Source organism: Galendromus occidentalis, unplaced genomic scaffold (assembly GCF_000255335.2).
Source record: "Galendromus occidentalis unplaced genomic scaffold, Mocc_1.1 scf7180000077453, whole genome shotgun sequence".
NCBI classification, from domain to species: domain Eukaryota; kingdom Metazoa; phylum Arthropoda; class Arachnida; order Mesostigmata; family Phytoseiidae; genus Galendromus; species Galendromus occidentalis.
Genome location: NW_003805441.1, coordinates 296,569 through 305,348, shown reverse-complemented (window position 1 = coordinate 305,348; position 8,780 = coordinate 296,569).

Sequence of the window (8,780 nt, the reverse complement as noted above, 5' to 3'; positions counted from 1 at the left end):
CTCCAGATGAGCACGGACTCGAGATCCCTGACTCGACTAGAGGAAGAGCCGATTGCCTAGGTATGAATAGATAAGGGACAGGGACGACGAACACGAAATCGGCGCGGGCGAGCTCTCTGACTTTGTTCAATCGAGCTATGAGACGGGAAGCACTCACATAATTCGCCTGGTTCCCACCCTCACACGGCGAGCTGTCGACGGTTCTGCGACCGTGTCTCCACTTGTGTCAGTCGTTCCCGGCGCTAATCGATTAAGAGGAGGAAATCAGGGACGGAAATAATTGCCGTGGAGCATCGGTCTGGATTTTCTCCTCCCGATCCCGATATCGGGCGGAGCCTTTCAGGTCCTGATCGGTCAGACAAAAGACCAAGTATGGGAATCCGTAGAGAAGCTCGCCTCCTCACAATCAAGCGTGGTCTTCTCTTCCTGTTCGAATGATGGGAGGACACAAGAGACAGATCAATAGACACCGGGAACATATACAGAGGCGAGCTCGTAGTCGAGACGCGTCCCGACTCCCCTCATCTCTCGGTTGATCATTTTTTGGGGCTATCTTCTTTCGAGGACGCGGCAGAGTCGGCTTGTCGACCTCGAGGCGAAATATTCCATTCAAAATGAAGAGCCGAACCGGGGCTCTCCCAACGTACACAGCCCTCCATCGGTTCCCGTGGATCTCTCCAGACTCCTGTTCACATATTAGTGTAAGTCTCGGATATACCTACGCCATTGCAATGCCGCATGCGCTCGAGCCCGAGTCTCAGGTGCGTAAACCCCGTCTGAATTTCCTCGATCCGACCGAAATTAGACTGAGTAGACTCGTTCGACGGCCCGGCTCGACTAGTCTTAGAACAGGGTAGAGCTTCGTTCAATTATGGAGGGACATGCTTCGTCGATCTCCCCTTGAACCAGAGGAAAGTTATCCTCATCTGTCCCTCGCTAGGCAGATCATAATGGAAATTCACAGAGCTCGGGTGTGCCGGCATTCCGCCACAAATGCCTATGGCTGCCTCTTCCGACGTTTTCTCCATAGTCGATGCCTATGCATATCGTTTTTCTCGTGCCTGAAGTGTCTCTTTGACCCAGTGAGACGCTGAATTCCGGGAAATTCGAACAGGATCGGCGACATAATGGGGTCGGCGGAACCCATGCTCCAGGAACCCATCTTGGTTCCGATGAAGTCTGATGGTCCATTAAGACGCAGAATATCTATTCCGATGATCTGGAATATTCCTATCAGCCCGGCGTCGATGGCAAACTAATGGGACTGCGAGTTCCCACGAAAACTCCTCATGGAACGGCACTTACGATTGATCTAGTGCGGCGTTTTCCCTGCCGATTTTGCCAAGTTTTGGGCCTCATTCTAAGGATTTTCAATGCTTTTCTGTCTGCCTCGTCTAGTATTTTCCGCTGCCTGAGTCTCCGAACACTAGAACGGTCATTGAACTGCTGTTCCTGGGAAGCTTATTCTCGGTAGAGTAGCTCTCGATGATTAGTACCCATTGAGACAACATTGCAGCTCGATGAACACGCACATTGCTCCCGCTAACAATGAATCCTCTCCAAGCAACATATCATTGGATTTCCACTAAGCAGTGTCACTGATTACCACGAGGAGCTCTCCGTTGAGGCCCGGAAAGGAGCTGCTCGGGCAAATGACGAAAACGAATCGATCCCCTGCAGGGAGCTAGCGACGCAAGGCGTCACGCGTACTTGTCACTCACTTGTTTTACTTCGCCCGTCTGGCTCCTTTCCTCGCTCACCGACAGGCATACGTAGCATGGAAACGGCGCCGAAGGGACAGAATAATTGAGACCGTCATCAGAAGAAAATCTTCATCTTGCTGATCCTGTCGGCCTGCCGTGATAATCCGGCCGCGGCAGGAAGCCTCCACGATTTCTCCTTATGTGGGATGAGTGTACTTCCGCGCGATATTCCCGATTCCAGAAAGTCTCTCCGAACCGGTCTTGTGGTATCCTGGTGGGCTTTCGAGCTCGTAGCGGACCCTCATCAGAGACCCTCGTCCAAGATGAAAATTGGAGTCGTTCTGCTTGACTTGAGTAATGAGACTCGCCCCAATCAGCGCTGTTGAGCCAGTGAAGAAATTGGTAGCAGCGGAGAGCGGAGCAGAATACGCGGAGAGAGCCCGAGCTCATTAAGACGGCGAACTTGCCATGGGGAATTTTTATTGGCCAATCGATATTTGATGACAAGATCACAGCTAATTCGACATGAGTCCCGCTATTCCCATCGTCTGCTTGTTTTGGTCGTCGGATAGTATCGTCGCACCTCTTGTTCCAAGGACGGTTCTGCTGTGCTGAATGTCGAACGGAAACTCTAGTCGTTGATCCGGCCCGATCTCCGACCGACCGTTAAGCGATTCTCAAGAAGCAAACGCGTTCTCCGAGAAACTTCAAAATATCGAATGACGGAACAAATGGCTTCCATCTCGACCGGCTGTCGCCGTCAGGTCTCAGATCATGATTTATTCTTGCCATGATGACGGATGTACTACTCTTCATAACTGACTGTGAGAAGAGCTCGGAGGGATACTTGATTGATAGCATGCACATCGGTCAGCGGCCGAGACTTTCGATCGAATTGGTGTCCTCCAAAATTCCAGCAAACAAAAGAACGCGACGCGGATGAGCTCATCTGGAGTCTGGACAGACCAGATAAGGATGTCCCTGCCCTCGTTCTCTGGCCCCGGTTTTCCCGTTTATGTATGTGCTGAGGTAGTCTAGGGGGTCGCTGCTTCGGAGCCGACACCCTGCGACATGTGCTTGGGAGAGACGAAAATCGAGTCGGAGGAAAGAAGTCCGAGGAACGTTAGAGGAGGGGAATGTCCTCCCTGGGAAGGAGAAGGCGAGAGTTATAATAGGGGTATGAGAAGTCAGAAGACAAGGCGACTGGAAATGACCTGCGATAGCATCGAGCTGTCATTCGAACGAACGGTTGAGACAGTGCGAACGATGAGATGTATGATGATGATGTTTCTCCGTCCATGGAGAAACTAATCCCGCCAGTCTCTGGACTAATTCACCCTGTATTGAGTTCGCGGGGAAGCTCTCTTTTCTGATGTCTCCAAGTCAATCTATTCCGTCTCGGATGGAGTCTGGTCAATGTCTCCTATCCAAGACGGACAGGGAAAAAAGCTCCCGACCGCTTCTCAGCACTCACCCGGCCGAGATTCAACTTTTCCCTCAAGAATATTCGTCGTCCTGTGTAAACGCTTCATTCCTCCGATGCCCCGATACGCCCAATATTACGCACGTACATCACCGTCATCAGATTAGGTGGGCTGATGTTATCCGGGAGCTAAACTCAGTCAGTCTCAGAATTCACGGATGATGTGGTATACACTATACTGATTCGAAAAATCCTTCGATAGATCGTTCGCCGATGGGGTGCCCCTCCTCCTCCCAGCCATCGTTTCGGACGACGTCGGACTTCTCGCTAAGTCTTCCGGGATTCCAGAACGATGGTCAAATATTCCATTCGAATATTATGTGAATCATATGATGCTGGAGAGATGGATCGATTACACGATCGAACCGCTCCATGGGTAGAGCGCGGAGCATCCTCTTCCAATGCCACGATTCGGCGAATCGTCTAGCCAGCGTAGACCGAAAATATCTATGGAGACGTCACCGGACGGCTGGCTGGAAGAATCGAATCTCGATGAGCCCGCCACGAGATTGGTAGCATTTTTCGCGACGTGTATCGATGTCAACGATCAGAGTCGAAGAAAGAAATCTTAAACCGAAGTCTGTCCTCACCATCGAGAGTGAGAGACGCGAGTGTTCATCGATCAGGATCTCTATAAATCGACCACTCAGCCCAGAATACTATGGTCCGAGTTCGCGAACGCTATGACATGAGCTCGAATCGATGACAAAGTCATCAGAGCGTGAACGTCACGTGACTGTGATGAATTGCGTCGTGATTATGTTAAACGCCCTCGTCTACGTTGCTCTTGTGGTACCACCGTCCTGTTTTGGGGCGCGGAGTCGAGATGGATCACGTGCGGTAGGAGTCGTCCCACTGATTCGATTGCTCCGAGCTTTTAGGTAATTATGAATACTAACACTACATCCTCGAGAAACATGCGAGTAATAACCCATAGAACTCCCTCAGGCATATCAATCCATCCCGCTACTCGCCGCTCGGAATAAGTCAACAAACAATGTGGATCTCGGAATTCGGAATGAAGCCCTCTGGGTCCACGCGACTTGATTCCGGACTGATTTCCGGATCGATGCCCATACATGTGTCTCATCGTTGGTGAGATATATGTGGAATCGCAAAAATACTCTGGAATGTCGACCCAAGATACCCGCTCACAGTGCGTGAGAGTCCGGAAGGATTAGTTGAAAATGGACCCGGCTGAGATTTATCGGACGTTCGGACGGACTGTTTCGGCTCTGACAATTCGTACACGATTCCGTACGCAAAGCTTCGTGTGCTGATTTCAGAGCTGCAACTAGACCGCTCCGAGATCGCCTCCGCAAGTCGACCGATCGAGAGGTCTTCTTATGAAAGTTCGTGTACCTTTCGTCTTTCCCGGTAGGCCGCGGAAATTTCATCGAATGACGACCGCTTTCCCCCTTCTCTGATGTGAGAAGAACCTTCGTAGCTCTGTGAAAGAATGAAGGCTCTTCCCGAGCATGAGTTCGTGCATTACCTAAATTACGTGATGAAAAACTAGGCTTCGCAATACTCTGCCATGCGAAAGCTTCCTTGCAATCGATTTCTCCGGATTTTCGGATGAGATTGAAGACCAGGTGAGTCTCTTCCTCGGTATTTCCCTTCGAATGCGTCTTTGCGGAACAGGCTCTCGAAAGAGTGTTCCGGCGATGTATGAGCGAAACATTCTCTACATTGAGCGTCCAGATCTCTCCGGAGTCTCTCGCTGGAGGAGCGGAACGTGAGCCGAGATACGGAAGCATTCCTCTGGGAAAAAGCTCCAAGATCGCTAAGCACTGCGAATCGGATCGCCGATTCGATAGTTGACCGAGACGAGAACCGCCTTCATTCGATAATCCCTGTGGAAGAACCGGATCGAACTCAGCAAGATGCCCCGGAACTATTCTCGACGGTGTGATCGGCATCGTCGCATCTATGTTCCTCTTTTTCCCCGAGAGGAGTGAAGGCTGTCGCATAGGGGAAAATGATGCTTAGCTCACGCCGGTTCCTCTTGTCGTCGGTGTCTTGGCTATAGCCCCTACCTACGTCTACGTAAGCGCAATTACTGCGGAGACGTATTTCGCCCGCGGCCAGCCTCGTGTTTCGACAGCGCTCTAGCGAGCCTACCCTGTCGATTGAGTGTCCACCATGACCGGAATCCCTCGACTCACAGCGGAACAAATCGTCGGAAAGAGCTCACACAGCTGGATCGCCGTCGCGGAGCCACGGACAGGCAACGGCGGGAAGCTTCTACAGACTTTCGCTTGAGGTTCCTGTCGAAGACTTTTCTCTACGGCTTCGCAGGCTTCTCTGCTAACTACATCGGCCGACGGGAAAATTGAACGTGTTTGACGATCTCGGACCGGGCCAAGCACGGACATCGATCAAGAATCTTTGAATTTGACCCAAAATTCAGAGGTAGCAGCAGAGCCACTACCGTGTAGAGAACGTGGAACGTCTTCGGAATGGCCATTCGTAGGACTCGAGCATCGTCATTATCTCTTTAAACTCAGCTCGTACTTTTAGGTCTCATTATCACTAGTGAAGTCGAACTCTTCACCGAAATTGGGAAAATACCGGGTGTCGATCGGTGTAGAAGGCACGGGGCTGCAGGGCGTAGAAAATGGACAAGTTTCGTCACACTTTTGGTGAAATACTAGGCCAACCTTTTTAAAGACGTTTCACGTCGAAAAATAACTTCTCGAGTTCTTTCAGGGCGCCAAATCCATGTCGTCGACTGTATCTCCATGTTGTATATATTGGACGAAACACTTAGTGGCTGTACAAGAGTACAGAGCTTCCCGGGTCGGGTAATTCACGCCGAGATCCAGTTGTTCGAATCGGAGGTCCTGTTCGAGTCGGCGCCGACTTACGCGAAACCTGGCCCCAACTAAGCAGGTCTCTCTATCCGGCCATCAAGAGAAACTCAATCGCGGTGCTCGTGTCTTTCGCCGGAACCTCAGTCCAAGATGATCACGACTGTCATTCACGAACCGCCGGGCAGGCAGTGCCGCCAAGCGAGAATAAATCGTCAACTGCTCAAAAATATCTCATATTTCATCTCGAGACGTGAAATCTCTTGATTCAGTGACGCCTTTTCAAGACGGCCTCGTCATTACTCGCATTTTACTCCGGTGCGGGGACCAGGACCCTGGTTCGCCCGAGCCTCTCCGCAGCGGGGAGCGGCAGAATCAGATTGTCGACACAGAATGGATAGACTTGTGGTCCGAATCATAGAGCCACAGAAGTTTCCCGATGTATCCGGGCAACAGCGGGTCATTTGTGTAAGATCCGAGACGTCTCCTTACGCCGCCGACATCTTCGGCCAGAATCATATAGGCTCGCACGAAACCGCAGCACTAAGATGCGGGACTAAATAGAAAATCGAGGGAGCGAATCACGATGCAGAATCCATTCGGATCGCACTTTGGGTCCGAAACGTCCTCTCCCTCTTTCTCTTCGAGCCGAAGGGTTTGTGGCCCGGGCCAGTGACCACTCCAGCATTCACTCGAGAAGGAATTAGAACGACTCTCGGCCTTCCTCGCCGGCTAGTTCCGCCCAGGGAGGTCATGCCAGATGCGTATATTGTTTTCGGGCAGTTTGGGCTTTCCGCGGGGATGTGGCATCATCGGGTACACTGGGGTATATTCGGATGACATTCCCGAAATCTTCCTCGGCGAGGCGACCATGAAGGTGATATCGGAGGCTCCGGCTAATCACGACTCCCGCAAGAGCCTTCCCGCGTCGATTCATCCTGTCCTATCAGGCCAGATGATCGCGGGCTTTGGGAATCTTCAAAAGGGATTTCGATCGCACAGACAAATCGAAGACCGGGATTTTCTACCATACGCCAGTAGTGAGAGTTCCGGACGACATACTCAGTCCTCGATATAATGCGTGAGATCCGCTAGGTATTCGGGAGCATGAGATTCTCCAGATTAGACTGTGAGCTGCGTCGGAGAATTCGGTACCGCGAGTATACCAGGAAATCTTGGCTGTTCCCGTGACGGATAGAGCTCTAGAATCTAGAACGTGAGTTTCCATCGATCTCCCATCAGACCTCTCAATAACCGCTCAGATTAGCAGGAGCTCGAAATCGATGCAAGACGCCAAGAATCCCAGAAGGAGGCACACATATGTACATACCGTGATGAAAGGGGTTATTCTGATGGAAGGGGTCGGGACTCCAATGAACGGGCTTGCACCAATAGTCTGTGGAACTCGATAAGGGGATCGAATGGCGACCGGGCGTGCATTTTCATATTGGCATAAATGCGGCATGAACACACTGCGTATCCAGAGCTTCGCGCCGCGTCACGAATTCACCGACGATCGCCGCCGCCGACCTCTGGAGTCCGGAACCCGAGCACGGCGTCCGACGGCGTGTCGGAACGCCGGCGCGCCGTGCCCAATCCTCATGAAAAGTAACAGAAAACCACGGGGAAAAAATGGAAACTCGGTTCGAGGTACTGAGCTCGCACGAGAGTGCGGGGGCATAGCATTCGAATGAAACAGGAAGTTCCGGACCGAAGCTCCATCGAGTACTTCGTGGTCGTTGAGAGCCCAGACTGATCAATCAAACTTCGCATGCATCGGCAGATCGCACGCTGCACGTGTCAAATAGTATTTCATCAACAAATGAGGAGACGCGATCAGAGGACTTTTGAACGTGCGTTCCACCTATCCCGCCGCCCGTTTTCCAGCCCGCCGCCGCCTGTTTTCCAGCCTGCCGTCGCCGCCGCCGACGAAAATCCCATGGCGCACAGCTCTGTGTGTATCGCGAAATCACGAGAATGACTTGACAGGAAGCAAGTGAGGAGCGGCGAGAGTTTCACTCAATCGAAGTGGTGTGGCTATTCTTCAGGTCAGCAACGGTGAAAAAAAGACCGTACAGCTGAGTGAAAATAGATGGCTTGCTCAGATTTGATCGAGACGTTCCCTCGGGGATGAATCGGCGAAGGAAGTCTGATTATGAGCCGGACCTTATTCGATACATATTGCTCCGAACGATTGAGAGCAGTCCGTCTCGAAGCCCTCGCGGGGAAGTATTCTTGTATATCCTCATGAGTCATGACGCACGGTTTTTCCTCTTCAGTATAGGTCTAATGATCGCATCTCGCGGATTCAGTTTCCGTCCCGGGAAGGAGCGGATCCTTTGCGCTACGAGCATACGCTCATACAGCGACTGAGTTGATCCCGATCTCCTGGTGGAAATCACCGCCGAGCGAGTTTTCTTCGAAAGAGCTAGGTTGCGATTTCCATCCTTCTTTTTTTGTGGCAAGCCCCTAACTCTTCGCACGAAGTAGTCGTTTTTCCACGACCGTATGCCGGGTGGCAGAACCTCGGCAACGATCTTCCCGGGGGGGAAATCGGTCGCACGTTCGAGGGAGCACGGACTGACGTAAGTCTAAGTCTCATCCACAGGACGCCAGACCTCAACTGCATCGAATTCTTCTTCGGAAGCTCCGAAGCCGATGGCTTCAGAGACAGTGGCGTACCCAGGGGGGGGCCAAGGGGGCCATGGCCCCCCCAAAATTCTTTTTGCGTAATGCAGGAGTACAGGGTACCTCCATCCACTATCATTTTGGATCTCTGGC